Source organism: Heptranchias perlo, chromosome 1 (assembly GCF_035084215.1).
Source record: "Heptranchias perlo isolate sHepPer1 chromosome 1, sHepPer1.hap1, whole genome shotgun sequence".
Classification (NCBI taxonomy): domain Eukaryota; kingdom Metazoa; phylum Chordata; class Chondrichthyes; order Hexanchiformes; family Hexanchidae; genus Heptranchias; species Heptranchias perlo.
Window position 1 is genome coordinate 127,237,236 of NC_090325.1, and position 17,090 is coordinate 127,254,325.

Consider the following 17,090-nt stretch of genomic DNA (forward strand, 5'->3'; position numbering starts at 1 on the left):
CACTCCTGTTCACCCCACCCCAATGCCATTCCGCCGCCCTTTTAAAATCATGCCCATAATTACACCATTGGTATGTGTAGTTTTTTCGTAAGATTTTTCAAAAGCCTTGGGCATGATTTTAGCTCGGAGCTGGGATCCCTGTGTGTCCATAGATAATCACGTGGTGAACCCGGAAGCCAAATGAGAGCGTCGCAATCTGCAAACGCAACTCAATTAAAGGTAAGTATTTGTGCTTCCAGGTTTCCCACGTGCCAGGCAGCCAGATTGACAGGCTGGTTGCCGGTCGGGAGGGAAAGGAGTCGCGAATTGGAGAGGGGGGAAGGAGGGAGCGAGTGATTGTGGACCGTGGAAAAAATCGTTTGGAGGGGTGGTGCTGGCGGGGTGGGGGAACGTGGACGACACCGGGTGGGCCTTGGAGAAGATTGGTTGGAGGGGGAGGGGGGTTGTCCGATCACGCCAGGTGAGCTTGTTGGGCTTGGATGAAGCACCCCTGCTCTTCCTAGCCCACAAGCAGTGCATTAAAGGCACTCAACTTATGGATCCAGCCCTTCCCTCCTGTTTTCACCTGACATGAATCAGAAGCGATGGGAAACCCAAACAGGTAAGGTTAAATTTCCAATACACAAAAAATTAAGTGCCTCAACTATCGCGGTGAGGTACGTTGCCCCTTTAAGTATCGGCCCGCTGGCTTTAAGTGGGGACGGGACTTGCGGGTTTTTGTTTTGCACGTGCATGCATCCAAACACACCTGGGTTAAACCCGGAAGTGGGCGCGTTAGAGTCGGGATCAACTATTTTTACAGCCCATTCGTTCTTGGGGATTAAAATTACCCCCCTTGTTTTACTTAATAAATATCTGTACAGCTTTTAGCTGGTTGTGACAAAAAGGACGTATTTTGTCTAGGTTTTTGTTTAGTGGCTGCCCCTTTAAAACTCCATATTTATGCAGGGACTTTGATAACCAGTTAGTGCGAGGGTTTTGGGCCAGGCCTGTCCAGAAACATTGTTGTAAGGTTTGTTGTTGTGGTCTCCATGACTTGAGAGGGAATCTAACGCAATTTTCAAATATATATAACTTGCATTTATATAGCACCTTTAACATAGTAAAATGTCCCAAGAAGCTTCACTGGTTTGGGATCAAACAAAAATATAAAGACTTTGTGATTGGTTCAGTTTGTATTTGACTAACATTTCCTTTTTGAATTAGAGAGATCAGATATTCAAAAGCTAGGCTGATCTGGTAACTTGTCCCAGGATTGAAGAAAGTCATTTATTTTGAATCGGGGTCTGTTGGAAGTTCTCTTACAGACAAGGAAATATTGGGGTCGATTTTGCAATGTTGGTGAAGGTACCCGCATGAACAAAACTTACCGTTTCCAACGCAATCGTTTGTTGATTGCTGATAATTAACGTCCTTTCTGGGTTTCGCGCCCGGCAGCCAGTCTGATTGACAGGCTGGCTGCCGTCAGGAGCTGCAACGCAATGTGGGGGGGGGGGAAGAGAAAGAGAGAGCAAGACGCCATCCAGTGCTGGAATGGAAGACCGGGGAGGGGGTGACGAGGGGAAGATCGAGGGGGACATTGGGGGGGTTGCGGGGAGAAGGGAAGATCGGGAGGACATCGGATGGGTGAAGAGGTGGACATCGGGAGGACATTGTGGGGGGGTGAAGAGGGGACGATCGGAGAGGGTGATATCGGACATCAGAGCAAGGTGCAAAGTAGGTTCATTTTGTTTTTTAACTTCCTTCTATGTGTTTTATGTAATTTATTTAGTTTCTTTTTCCCTGATCTGTCCCTTCATGTCTGGTTTCACCAGGCGTGAATCAGAAGCAGTTGGCAAGCCGCCCAGGTAAGTTAAAAATCGTTACAATTACTTCATCTGTCTCAGGTAAAGTGCCTTAAGTACCTCAATGAGGTACATTTGGCTCTTTAACTGCAATTAAAGCCGGCGGGACTTCCGTTTTCGGGTGGCCCGCACGCACACAGGTGGTTCCCTGAGAGACTCGGAAGTCGACGGGTTGGAGTCGGCTTCCGAATCCGAACGGGATTTGCGTGATTTTCGGAGCCCCCCCACCCCCAACGCATCCACAATTGCCTCCTGAAATTGAGCCCCTTGTGTGTATATTAAAAGTAATTTATAATAGGTTAGTTCTCATCTTTTTATTATTTTCTCTACTTGAGTTTGATAAACAACTTCCTGCTGTAAATATCTGTTTTATGTCTCTTAGATAATTTGCTTGTTCATTGTTTAATAAATATGCTTGATAGTTTAAAATTTAAATGAGGCCTGCTGCAACACAACCACTTTCAAAGACTGAAGTGAGATTTTATGGAGGCATAACATAGTTCTGTACCTAAAAGCAATTGCTAGTCAGGGTTAGCTGTTCATTACATGGGTGCACTACTGAAACCTTACTTGGGTTTAAAGGTTTGAGACTTGGGACTCACTTGTGAGAGTATTTTATTATGAGAGCTGAAATAGTTTAGATTAAGAAGTTTTAAAAAGACCCAAAATGTAATGCTGGTGTTCAAAATGCTTTATCCCAAACTACAATCTGAAAACTTACCACATTTTCATTCAATGGAGATGAATAGTTAAGTTTTTAACCTTTAGATCCGTAGATGAGTAGATACTTGAAAAACCAGCAGAAGGAGCTACTTCAGATGACTTGGTAATTAGTTGAATCATTAACAGGCTGAAATTCCATGGCTGTTCCGCCAGAGTCGGGCATGGGTGCACTGGAAGTGTAGCAAAAGGGCTGAAAAACAGGTTGGGACATTGGATACACTGGGTCCTGACGGTGCCTGCATATTTCCTGTGGCCTTGTTTGGAGACCGTGTCCACCCTAAACAAGGCCACTGATGTGGAGGGGTGGGGGTGGTGGGCTTCCCAAAGCCAGGAGTTTCCCAGCCCTAGTCTGGGATACTCTGCTTGGGAAATCATCGGCCAGTACACTCAGAAGGAAGAGGTGTACTGGCCTCAAAGATGGCAGAAGGTAGGACCCACATTTGAGGTCCAGGCCTGGGTCACTGAAATTATGGCAGTGTTTTTTTTTACAGAGGCCCATTAGCAAGAAACTGTGCTGCAGACACAGTCTGGCATTTCTGGGGGTAGCTCTAGCCTCTGGCCAGGCCACCAACATTGCATTTTGCAGCATCTTAGGGCAGGCAGGCATCTTTTTTTTATTCGTTCATGGGATGTGGGCGTCGCTGGCAAGGCCAGCATTTATTGCCCATCCGTAATTGCCCTTGAGAAGGTGGTGGTGAGCTGCCTTCTTGAACCGCTGCAGTCCGTGTGGTGAAGGTTCTCCCACATCTGAAGTGTGCCCTAGTAGTGCAGGCGGCAGACAGCCACATGCTAATCAGTTGCACTCTGCCAAGCCCACGTACTCCAGCAGTGGGTGCTGGAGGCCCCTGACAGGTTGATCTTGGTGGAAGTGCCGGGATCATGGCCCGTGGAATTTCAGGGCCTAAGCGTTTTTGCACATCTGAATGCTGAGATTATATTTTGTTGTCACTCTGCTGTCTATCTGCGAAATTTTATATTTTACATAAGATAGGTAATGCCAGGCTCTTAAATGTGAAACTTATCCCTTGGGTTGATGGAAAAATCAATTATTTAGACCGTTACTCTTTTGGGATAAATTTATTATTCAATAGTTCACCACTGGCTTCTACCACAAAAAAGGATGAGATGATCTTTTAAAAAACCTTCATGTGAAGTGGATTTTGCTTCATGTCTTGAAAATCACACTAGAGAGGTTTAAAGTTAACATATTTGGGGATATGTACAGACCGGCCATGCATTTTAATAACTTGAAGGCAGTCTTAATTTGTGGTTCAATGGCCTGTGACAGGTACTGGAATGTCAATTTTGTGTTGCTGCTTTATGCTGTTACTGGTGTGCTCGTAATTGGGTTGTACCCAGCTTCCACAACCTGCTGTTCTTAATGTTGTAATATTTACAGTGTGTTTGTGCATTGTGCAAATTTCAATTAATCCCATGACAAATTTATAGAAGTGTACTGTTTTTGGAAGGCAGATAATGGATTATTTTCCATGGCTTCTGATTTCTTTCTATCTTCAATGTTGAAGGATAGTTTCTGAAGGACGTTTCGATCTGGTATCTCAGACCGTCATCAGATACATTAGCATTATCGAAAGCAATCTGGAATAGTGGATGGAAACCTTCTGAAGGAATTAACCTTCAACAACCCAAGAAGAACTGCATAATCCATGATAGTATACATTCACCAACAATGTGATTGTTGAGGTATAATGAAAGTAACAAAATCTTCACTCCAAAATTTGTATAAAGAATTGTGCAGTTTATCAAATGCACTCTGGGTGCTAACGTATTAACTGCAAATTATATTTTCAAATGGCATTTGTTTTTCCCCCGTCACCAAGCTTATTCAACTGCTGCTTCCAATTCTAACTGATATTTTTCAGTGGATTTGGGACAGATGGGGATGAAAGCTACTTGAGGACGTGCTCTGCCATGTCCTAACCTCTTCTGTTTTCCAGGAGTGAGTTCCAGCGGGCCAGAATAAATCTATCCAGATGTGGATGGATGGATGTAAATTTGATGCAGGTGAGGGAACTATGGCTTCCATTGTGTTTTCTACATTTGCCCAGTTAGAATGCTGGATGCAGGGTAGACCATGGAAATTAAGTGTTCAAAGGTCGGCAGAGGGGCCTTGAGGTAACAAGAGAAGAGGGGCCTGTGTTAGCACTTTCAGACCACAGCCATGCACAGGCCCCAATGCCAAAACTTACAATTTTCAGGAAAAAAACATTTCTGTAGGCAGCTCGTCAGCCACCCCCCTCTCCTGCTGAGGCTGGCACCTGAGACCTGCCAAAGCAACTCTCTGCCCCGTTCTTCCTCCTATATATGGCCAGGGTCAGCAGGGCATCTCTGGGGAGGACAGAGGTCCTGTCCCACCAGAGACAGGTCCCAATTGAGGAGGACAAAAGCCTGGGCCAATATATCTAATAAGTGGAAAAAGTGATCCAAAACAAGACCAAATGAAGACTTTCCTCCAAATCAGTCTTGTCCCTATAAACGAAAACCAGTCTTGTCAGTATACAACTACCCTCCCAAAGGGCCTTGCCAATCTTTTGAGATGAGTGCCGTTACTTTATGCTTTACTTTGTTTTTCTGCATCATTGTTCACTGTAAAGTTGCAAAGCGGAATATAACCATACAGGATAAGTTTGCAAAGTCATCTAATGGCTACTTTGAGCTCAGAGTCATGCATTTAACTATGGTTTGGCAGACTGATAATGCAGTTGGGTGTGAAATTGGTTGACACTACAGTATAGATTTCATCGACTCATGATTTTAGTTCTATGAACTGTTTTCACTGCAAAACCAGACAGCTACAACTTGGAAAACCAATTTCCTTCTGATTACAAGGATTGAACTGTGTAATTACCCCTTTTCAATTTATCTACCTTGTAAAATGGTGCAAAATTAAGGCTTGATTTGTTCTTTGCACAGTGCAAAAGCACTTGTACACTCCAAGCATGGGGAATGCTTGGGAGGACTCTCGCTTAAATCAATCTGTGAAGCCATGTTACACTTAGCTTGCATGGCCAGTGACAAGGTGGGTGGAAGGGAAGGAAGACAATCTTGAGGCTCCACACAACCACCTCCAGCTTCAGTCATAAATCAGCCCACCTTTATGTCCTGCTTCTGGTTCAGTGTCGTCCCTATAAACAAAAACCAGTCTAGTGCCCAAAGAATCTATGTCACTGACCAATTCTCGGGTAATTCTTATTGCCTCTATTGGCATAGCCTCTGGCAACCCCAAAAGTAGTTTCCTTAGCTCCGGAAAAGATATGCATCTAGTTGATTGATATCGTATATTGTCTCGTCTGCCATAAAAGGCCTTGTTTGCAACAACCAAGCTGGCCATTTTCCCTCACTGCATGGGTGATGAGGTCTAGTGACTCATTGAATATTTATGGCACTTAATTAACTGTGGATGAATGTCCTTTGTGTAAAATGTATCTGTTTGTTGTATTGAGGTGTTCTTTTAATTGCCTGAGGTTAAATTATTGATGTAGTTAGAAACCTAGTTTGTTGAATTGCCATTAATTGAAAACAAGTGCGTGAAAATTGTCAGTGGCTGACACTGAATTAATAAAATTGATGAGCTGGTCTGTATTCACCTTTTATGTTAATACACCCAGTCTAATTATGTTGAGAAATTATTATTTCTTTCCTTGTGGTGTGAGTCAGCTCACCTAGCAGAGATTAGAATCTTCAATTTGGAAAAGAATATTTTTCCTGCATAAATTTTGCCTTCAATCCAATTAAATTGCTATCAATTATATAAATTACCACAGGACTTTTCAAACCACAATTTAACCACTGATTATCACAGCAGAATTTGGTATTATAGCACATTTACTGTCATTTTGAACCTGTTATTTCTGTTTCTGTACAATGGTGGTATTTGCCTTGCGGGGACCCTGTGGAAAAGTTCAGTTTGGGGCCCTGACATTGTACTAGACAATGGAACTATATGCTACCTAATTAATCTAGTGTCAAATCTGCACCAGCATCTGAGATGAAAAAAGAATTATCTGATAGAGTCTCCACCCAAAACATTAATCTGCCTTTTCAAATACTAACCAACATTTGTTGGTATAATTGGAAATATATCGCCGTTCCTTCATCGTCGCTGGGTCAAAATCCTGGAACTCCCTTCCTAACAGCACTGTGGGAGAACCTTCACCACACGGACTGCAGCGGTTCAAGAAGGCGGCTCACCACCACCTTCTCGAGGGCAATTAGGGATGGGCAATAAATGCTGGCCTTGCCAGCGACGCCCACATCCCATGAATGAATTTTTAAAAATTGAGTTCTAATTGGACTTTTTTTTAGTCTGATTTATTTTTAAGTGACATTCTTTAGCTTGCATGGCCAGTGACAAGGTGGGTGGAAGGGGAGGAAGACAATCCACAACAACCTCCAGCTTCAGTCATAAATCAGCCCACCTTTGGGTCCTGTTTCTGGTTCACTGTCGACCCTATAAACGAAAACCAGTCTAGTGCCCAAAGTATTTATGTCACTGACCAACGCTCGGGTAATTCTTTTTGCCTCCATTGGCACAGCCTCTGGCAACCCCAAAAGCAGTTTCCTTGGCTCCAGAAAAGATATGGATCTAGTTGATTGATCACCTATATTGTCTCGTCTGCCATAAAAGACAGTAACATGGGAAGGGGAGGAGTCGCAGCAGCATGAGAGGGGGTAGAAGGAAGAGACGGAAGGATGAAATGGAGGGAAGGTGAGGGGGAGAAAGGAGGAAGGGACGAGGAAGGATAGAGGGGAGTGAGAGGGAAGGGGAGAGAGGGAAGGAGGAGGAGGGGGAGAGAGGGTAGGGAGAGAGAGGGAGATAGAGGAAAGGGAGGAAGGAAGGGAGAATGGGAGAGAGGGTAAGGAGGGGGTTGGGGAGAGAGAGAGGGAGGAGAGAAGGTGGAGTGAGAGAGAAGGAGGGGAGGGGAGAGAGGGTAGGGAGAGGGTTAGGGGGAAGAGGGAAGGGAGGCGGTTGGGTGGAGGGAAGGAGAGGGAGGGAAGTGGGAGTGAGAGAGGGAGGGGGAAGGGAGAGAGGAAAGAGAGGGAGTGAGAGGAAAGGGAGAGAGGGAAGCGAGGCATTTGGGGGGAGAGAGGGAGGGAGAAAGAAGGAAGGAGGGGGATAGAGGGAAGGAGTGGGAGCGAGAGGAAAGGGTGAGGAGGGAAGGGGGATAAAGGAAAGGGGGGGAGGGGGAGGGAGGGCAGAGACGTTAAACTAATATTTTGTATCTGTCTTCACAGTAGAAGACACAAAACGCACACCAAAAATAATGAGGATCCAGGGGGCAGATGAGTGTAAGGAACTTAAAACAAGTAATATCAGTAGAGAAAAAGTACTAGACAAGCTAATGGGACTAAAAGCCAACAAATTCCCATGACCTGATAGCCTACATCCGAGGATTCTAAAAGAGGTGGCTGCAGAGATAGTGGATGCATTGGTTGTGATCTTCCAAAATTCCCTAGATTCTAGAACGGTTCCAGCGGATTGGAAGGTAGCAAATGTAACCCCGCTATTCAAGAAAGGAGGGAGAGAGAAAACAGGGCACCACAGGCCAGTTAGCCTGGCATCAGTCATCGGGAAAATGCTGGAATCTATTACTAAGGAAGTAGTAACAGGGCACTTAGAAAATCATAATATGATTAGACAGAGTCAACATGGTTTTATGAAAGGGAAATTGTGTTTAACAAATTTATTAGAGTTCTTGAAGGATGTAACTAGCAGACTAGATAAAGGGTGTAGTATATTTGGATTTCCCGAAGGCATTCGATAAGGTGCCACATAAAAGGTTGCTATGCAAGATAAGGGCTCATGGGGTTGGGGGTAACATATTAGCATGGATAGAGAATTGGTAAACGGACAGAAAACAGAGAGTGGGGATAAATGGGTCATTTTCGGGTTGGCAGGCTGTAACTAGTTGGGTTTCGCAAGGATCAGTGCTTGGGCCTCAGCTATTTACAATCTATATTAATGACTCAGATGAAGGGACCGAGTGTAATGTATCCAAGTTTGCTGACGATACAAAGGTAGGTGGGAAAGTAAGCTGTGAGGAGGACACAAAGGGCTCGATTTTCAAAGGAAATTGTGGGTGCGTTCTGGGCGGGGCAGCTGTGAAAATAGAGGAAATCCCGAGCGGTTGAGGAAGCCGGCTCCAACCCGCCAACTTCCGGGTTCCCCTCAGACACGTCTGTGTGCGCGCACGCCTCACGAATGCGGAAGTCCCACCGGTAATTAAAGCCGGCGGGATGATAGTTAACACAGTGATTTAGATACTTTAGGTATTTGAACTAGTAAATTTCAAGCTGATTGATGCAGGGGACCAATTATCATTCAGCCTCAGCGTGTTTCCCGGGCTGTGGGAAACACTTCATGTTTTAGGAGACGTGTTTCAGCCAGCAGCCAGTTGGACATTGAAATGCTTGTTTGACAGACAGGGATAAAAGATGAGTTATTGCAGCAGGGCACTCTGGTATTTCAGACAAACTTTTGACTGCGAGATCTTTGTGTTTACACTGAAAATTCTTAGTTTCCACTTTTTTACCAACTTTTCGGATCCCCTCAAACTGACACCATCAGGAAGGGGTAGTTGTGAATGCAGCCATGGCTGCATTCACAACTACATCCAAGGACAAGCAACATCACCATCCTCGCCAGGTATTGCGTGCACTTCTGTCACTTGGAGCTCCAAATCACAGTGCTGCGCCACAGGCACCTTTAAAAGAGCACAGAGGGCAACAACAGAGAGAGCGATGTTGCAGGACCCTCGCCACACGGTCTACAGAAAAAGGCTCAGCTTCCTGGAACTCTCTGAGGAGCAGTGCATACGGAGGCTAAGAGCGAGTCACCAGGTAGTCACGGACATCTGCAGCCTCCTTCATGCCGACGTGCTGCCGGCTGGCCCAAGCGGCATCTCATTACCCGTCGCTGTCAAAATCACCACTGCCCTCAACTTCTTCGCCTCCAGATCATTCCAGGGTGCCACTGGGGACATCGCTGGGGTCTCTCAGTCGTCTGCACACAATTGCATAAGGCAGGTCACCAATGGATTGTTTTGCAGGGCCTCGCAATACGTCAACTTCCCCATGGATGACCTCAGCCAGATGGAGACAGCAGTGGGATTCCACTCTGTGGCTGGCTTCCCACAGGTACAGGGTGCAATCGATTGCACCCATATAGCAGCACGAGCCAGGATTGTTCAACAACAGAAAGGGGTATCACTCCATCAACACTCAGCTCATTTGTGACCACCGCTAAAGATTCCTTCATGTGTGTGCCAGATTCCCTGGCAGCTGCCACGATTCCTTCATTTTGAGGGAATCCAACATCCTGCGGCTATTCCATACACTGAACACCCTTAAGGGCTGGCTCCTTGGGGACAAGGGATACCCCCTGCACACGTGGCTCATGACACCTCTGAGGAACCCCATCACTGAGCAACAGCGTCAATACAACGACAGCCACTTCGCCACCAGGTCTACAATTGAGCATGCTGTAGGGCTGCTCAAGATGCGATTTAGGTGCCTTGATCGTTCTGAGGGAGCGCTTCAATACGCACCAGACAGAGTGGGATTCATTATAGTCGTGTGTTGTGTCCTGCACAACGTGGCACAACAAAGAGGGGTGCCGCTTGAGAAGGCCTCATCCACATCTGCCATCCACATTGAGGAGGCGGAGGAGGAGGACAACGAACCCATGGCCAGAGCAGCGGCTCACCAGGCTGCTCGAGAGGCCAGGGAGTCACTCATATATGAACGGTTCTCCTATCATCAGTAAGTGTGAAGAGTCCAGTCCTCAGACCACCTGGAAAAAGCAGCGCCAACACCAGCACCCTCTCTCCCCTGCCCGCACAAAACAGTCCTGCACTACACATACACCCACTGTAACGTAACCCAGTGGGTGACATCAAGTGTTGCCGTTCATGGTGAAGCTCATGAAAGGGCCCTATCACAAAAGCCAATCAAGAATGGGCAAGACATGGCAGTAGTGGTGAGAATGATAACATTTAATGTGAATATAACAAAAACCAAATATAAATGAAAAATATGACAGTCTGTCAGACACCCTTGTGCATACCCTTCGTTGTCACAAAACCTTAGCCTTTCTCTTCCCACTTCTACGTGGTGCATCCCCTGTGGCTGCAGCAGAGGTAGTGGCAGGTTGCTCATGTTCATGCCCTGACTGCTGAGATGCTTTCGGCCTACGCCCTCTGGGTTTTGGAGCCCATGCAGGCGCAGACTCGGCCACCTGGAGAGGAGACCGCTTTGCAGGTACTGATTGAGAGGGGGCCAACAGGTGAGATGGTGGAGCACTTTGAGTGGTGCCCCCATTTCCATGTCCCCTTTCATAAGAACATAAGAACATAAGAAATTGGAGCAGGAGTAGGCCAATCGGCCCCTCGAGCCTGCTCCGCCATTCAATAAGATCATGGCTGATCTGATCCCAACCACCAATCTAAAGAACACAAGAAGTCGGAGCAGGACCCGGCCACATAGCCCCTGGGCCCTCTCCGCCACCCACAGGGCATTGACCGATCCGAACTCAGCTTCATGTCCAATTTCCTGCCCGCTCCCCATAACCCCTAATTCCCTTTACTTCTAGGAAACTGTCTATTTCTGTTTTAAATTTATCTAATGATGTAGCTTCCACAGCTTCCTGGGGCAGCAAATTCCACAGACCTACCACCCTCTGAGTGAAGAAGTTTCTCCTCATCTCAGTTTTGAAAGAGCAGCCCCTTATTCTAAGATTATGCCCCCTAGTTCTAGTTTCACCCATCTTTGGGAACATCCTTACTGCATCCACCCGATCAAGCCCCTTCACAATCTTATATGTTTCAATAAGATCGCCTCTCATTCTTCTGAACTCCAATGAGTAGAGTCCCAATCTACTCAACCTCTCCTCATATGTCCGCCCCCTCATCCCCGGGATTAACCGAGTGAACCTTCTTTGTACTGCCTCGAGAGCAAGTATGTCTTTTCTTAAGTATGGAGACCAAAACTGTATGCAGTATTCCAGGTGCGGTCTCACCAATACCTTATATAACTGCAGCAATACCTCCTTGTTTTTATATTCTATCCCCCTAGCAATAAAAGCCAACATTCCGTTGGCTTTCTTGATCACCTGCTGCACCTGCATACCAACTTTTTGATTTTCTTGCACCAGGACCCCCAGATCCCTTTGTACTGCAGTACTTTCCAGTCTCTCGCCATTAAGAAAATAACTTGCTCTCTGATTTTTCCTGCCAAAGTGCATAACCTCACATTTTCCAATATTATATTGCATCTGCCAAATCTCCGCCCACTCACCCAGCCTGTCTATATCCCCTTGCAGGTTTTTTATGTCCTCCTCACTCTCTACTTTCCCTCCCATCTTTGTATCATCTGCAAATTTTGATATGTTGCACTCGGTCCCCTCCTCCAAATCGTTAATATAGATTGTAAAGAGTTGGGGACCCAGCACTGACCCCTGTGGAACACCACTGGTTACTGGTTGCCAGTCCGAAAATGAACCATTTATCCCAACTCTCTGCTTCCTGTTCGATAACCAATCCTCCACCCATGCCAGAATATTACCCCCAATCCCGTGATTTTTTATCTTAAGTAATAATCTTTTATGTGGCACCTTGTCGAATGCCTTCTGGAAGTCTAAATACACTACGTCCACTGGTTCCCCTTTATCCACCCTATACGTTATATCCTCGAAGAACTCAAGCAAATTTGTCAGACATGACTTCCCCTTCATAAAGCCATGCTGACTTTGTCCTATTAAATTATGCTTATCTAAATGTTCCGTTACTGTCTCCTTAATAATAGACTCCAAAATTTTACCCACCACAGATGTTAAGCTAACTGGCCTATAATTTCCAGCCTTCTGCCTACTACCCTTTTTAAATAACGGTGTTACATTAGCAGTTTTCCAATCTGCCGGGACCTCTCCTGAGTCCAGGGAATTTTGGAAAACTATCACCAAAGCATCCACAATCCCTACTGCCACTTCCCTCAAGACCCTAGGATGGAAGCCATCAGGTCCAGGGGATTTATCTGCCTTGAGTCCCATTATTTTACTGAGTACCATCTCTTGAGTGATTTTAATCGTATTTAGCTCCTCCCCCCCGAGAGTCCCCTGTTTGTCCAGTGTTGGGATATTCTTAGTGTCCTCTACTGTAAAGACTGAAACAAAATATTTGTTCAGCATTTTTGCCATCTCCATGTTTCCCACCATTAATTTCCCGGTCTCATCCTCTAAGGGACCTATGTTTGCCTTAGCCACCCTTTTTCTTTTTATATAACTATAGAAACTCTTGCTATCTGTTTTTATATTTTTTGCTAATTTCTTTTCATAATCTAACTTCCCTTTCTTAATCAATCCTTTAGTTACTTTTTGCTGTCTTTTGAAGAATTCCCAATCTTCTATCCTCCCACTAAGTTTGGCTACCTTATATGTCCTTGTTTTTAGTCCTTTCGCCATCATCCCTCTCTTGGGCCAGGCCCAATCACTCCTACCACTCTGCTGGACAACAGTTTGGAGGACATGTGTGATGCCTTGTAAGGCCAGTGCTAGTGTATGTGTCTGCCTGTTTAAGGCGGCAGAGTATTTCTCACCCTGAGTCCGCATGGCCATCGTTAGGGCCTGAATGGACTAATTTGTGAGCCGTGCTTGCAGCTCAACAGAAGCTGCCATTCTCTCCATTGCAGATATTCCCGCACTTTCCTGTGCCGCCATTCCACTAATGCAGGAGTTGGACTCCTCTATCCTCTGCACTATTGTGAAGAGTGCGCGTGGTACCTGTTCCAGTACCTCACAAACGTGCTGCTGACCCTCGATCATTCTCCTTTTTCAAGGATGGCCCATGGGGTTCAGCATCTGCGTCCAGCTGAGCAGAGCCTGGAGAAGAGTGTTCCCACCAACACGGACTCTCTACAGCTACCCCTGCCAACAGTGTCTGCTCATGCTCACTTGTGTGTGGTCACTCCCCAGGTGCCAACCCAACTGACTGACTACTAGGACCCACCGAGGTGTGAGTATCTGCGCTGGTGGATGGCTCACTATGATGTGACGGTGCACCCTCAGAGGCCGGGAGTTCCACTGAGGAATCGCCCTCTGCCGTCACTGTGGTCGTTGAATGGCTTGTAAGAGAACAGAAGGCAATATTAAACATCATCACAGATGTGTCATGTTGCAATGAGCATACTGAGGTGTTCAACATTGCAAGCATTGTTAACATCAATTCATGTGTGTGATGAATGGTAAAGTTGTGTCACTAGACGTTTGTGGGGTGCCAGTCTCGGCGTCCCCGACGGATAGGCACTCGCGGGTGCAGCTGATCTGCAGGACCTCCTGCTCTGCGTCTGTGAGGACGACTATTTGCTGTTGCCCCCCCTCCAGTCCTCGCCCTCTTGTGTGCATTCTGAGCTCTCTTCTCCGAGAAGGGGAGGAAAGTATAGACGTGTGAGTGAGTGATGGTGAAGTAGGCAACCGATGAATGCATTGCTTTGGGTGAGGCTGACCGTGAAAGAGATGCATCAGAGGGTGAGTATGAGACAGAGCCATCACATTGGATGAGGATTGGGGTGAGTGGCAGTGGTGGGGTGACTAATGGGGAGGTGAGGAAGTGCTCATGAAGGGCAGGTAAGTTAAGGATGAGCCTTAAGTGGGTGTGAGGAGTGATGTGATGAAGTGGTGTTGACAGTGCAGAATGAGTTGTGGGGGAGGGGGCAGTGACGTGGCACTCGGAAAGCAGGAGAATCAGTAAGTGTACTTACTTTTGCTGACCTGGTTAGGTCATTGAAGCACTTCCTGCAGTGGACCCAGGTGCGGGAGTGTTGCTGCTGCTGGTGACCTCCTCTGCTACCTCGAGGCAGGACACTTCCGTCTGCAGGGTAAAAGACTTACCTCTTCTTCCTCACCCCAGCCAGTAGCTGCTGCAGCAAGGCATCATTAAACCTTGGAGCAGCCTTGCCCCTGTGCTGCTCCATTGTGCCTTTTGGTGTTTACTGCAACAAAAGCCTTTGGAGCAATGGCCCTTTTAAATAGGCTGTCAGCTGGAGCGGCTCTATCATGTGGGTACGCAGTCCGCCCACTGCGCAGCTTTCGGACGGCAAACCTGGAAACTACGTTAAGGGCCATAAATTAACTTGCGTGGGAAACGGTAGGATTTTATTAGTCAGGTTACCCGCGCGCCCATTGACCCCTCCGCTGCCATCCTGCCACCCTTTGAAAATCGGGGCCGAAGAGTCTGCAAAGGGATTTAGACAGGTTAAGTGAGGGAGCGAGAGGGGGAGGGGGAGCGAGAGGGGGAGGGGGAGCGAGAGGGGGAGGGGGAGCGAGAGGGGGAGGGGGAGCGAGAGGGGGAGGGGGAGCGAGAGGGGGAGGGGGAGCGAGAGGGGGAGGGGGAGCGAGAGGGAAGGGGGGGAGCGAGAGGGAAAGGAGGGGAATGTATTATATTCGCATTTTATATGAAAATGGATTGATGTGGCTCTTACTTGTAGGTAAGTCCATCAGCAGAGGCGAAGAGTTGCTGGGCGGTGAGACTGTTCTCAGGCACGCAGCCAGAATGCACTCCTGGTGAGAAGGCACTGGTCCGCTCAGGGCCCTGTGCAATTGCACGGGTTGCACAGCCCTAACACCGCCTCTGTTTCTCTATCAAGTGATCTGAGAACAGAACAATTTAGTACATTGAGTTAAATAGCTGACCTGCTTCAAGGCTTAAAGTTCTGACTGTACAACGTCTCTTAGCAATTTGACTGAAGTTACTTAGGTTTTGAGAATGCTGAATAAACACCGACGTTGCTTCAGGCAGGGAGAGGGGATGCTACCATCTTAACTTGCTGTGCAAGGACCTTGTTCCTCGCGTGGGAATTTTTCACTCTACTCTGAGCTAGCTCTGATCTGTTTCTGCTGGTTTCCATCCTGCTCAATATCCTGCTCCATTGACGCCAAAATAACCTTTGCTTTGTTGCTTTCTGCTAGCTTCCTGTGGCCACTGACTCCGCTTATCCTTTAGAACTACTTCATTACCCTTCACTGTACTGGGTTGGACCAGATCCTCAAGTTCCTACAACTGCCCCCATTCTTGTGTGCTCCTCATCTCCCTACAGCTGTTCCTTGGACCAGCTCCCTCATTTGCATTGTCCCCATTTTACCTTTCACTGTCCCCTGTCTCTCTAGGCTTCACTACTCCCAGGTTTCAGTCCCACTGCTCCTCTGCTAGTAACTGGATCCACTGGTGTGCATTACTACCATCAAGGCCACTACTTAATCTCTGCTGACTCATGGTCAACTCTCCATGCCTCCTTGATTCTCTCTCTTCCACTGGATAACCTCCAGCAGTGCATCCTCTGCTACTTTGCCCCTCAAACAACTGCTGTCTTCAGTCACTCTCCACACTGTCTCCAAACCTGAATATCGGTTCTTGATGTTCCAAGCTGACTCCCGCCTGTGATGAGCCTGAGTCAGCTTCACCCCATCACAGGACCTCAGACCTTAACTTTGGACTCTCATTGATTCCTCCCTATCCTCTGCTTATAACCAGGACATGTCTCTCATTATCTCTGCCATGCTTATGTAACCTGAATTCCCTCTGTGTCCATTACCATGGGTATTCTGGGTGTGGCTCTGGACCTGAGCCTATTACTTCTGTGTCTCTTCTTTTCCTTTTCTTGACCTCCATAGCCCCCTCTCTCCTGTCTCCTCCCTTTCCTGTTGCCCAGTTATGCCAACTTTCACTATTCCCCTATTAAGTACTTTGTCCACCCTAATCCTTACCCCTATCTATTGCTACTCCTCTTCCATCTTACTCTCCTGCCACCATAACAGGCTTGAGTCCCCCTTGAACGAGCCCATAACTACCCTCTGTGCCTCTCTTGGCGTTCTCTGACAGGTTCATCATAGCACCTGTCGCTGCTTCCTTACAAATAACAACTCCAAATGCTCCATCCTCGTCTCTTGCTGACCACCTCATGCAGAGCACCCACTAGGGCTAATCTCACCAACCTCCTTGTCTTGCTCAGCCCACCAACTCCTTTTCTCCTGGGATTCTTCCAGCAGATGAACAATCACCGCCCCTCCAGAATGTCCATTCACTCATGACCGAGGCCCTTGCCATGGATAACCTTATTGTGGATGATTGCACTGACATCTTGGCATTGACTGAAACTTGGCCTAATCAAAGATACAAATGACATCCTCTGATAGTGACCATGGTGCACTATATGAGGAAACTTTTTTTATGCAGCGAGTTGTAATGATCTGGAAAGCAGTGCCTGAAAGGGTGGTGGAAGCAGATTCAATAGTAACTTTCAAAAGGGAATTGGATAAATACTTGAAGGGAAAAAATTTACAGGGCTATGGAGAAAGAGCATGGGAATGGGGCTAATTGGATAGCTCTTTCAAAAAGCCAGCACAGGCACAATGGGCCGAATGGCCGCCTCCTGTGCTGTACCATAGTATGATAATATATGTTTCTGTTGCAAATCATAGTTTTACGATGCACAAGATTCTTAGGAAACACATCA

General features: G+C 46.8%; 1 protein-coding gene across 18 annotated transcripts in view; it reads left to right on the top strand.

Annotated features, from left to right (window-relative positions):
- LOC137325831 (calcium/calmodulin-dependent protein kinase type II delta chain) overlaps positions 1-17,090 on the top strand; it is a 419,005-nt gene that overhangs the window by 250,303 nt on the left and 151,612 nt on the right. The window contains exon 1 of one of the 18 annotated variants that reach the window (XM_067990951.1): positions 4,576-4,592. The exons of the other annotated variants lie outside the window; for them this stretch is intronic. The gene's annotated coding sequence lies outside the window, so the exon portion shown is untranslated. Of the gene's footprint in view, positions 1-4,575; positions 4,593-17,090 lie in introns of those variants that run through there. 18 annotated transcript variants of the gene reach the window in all.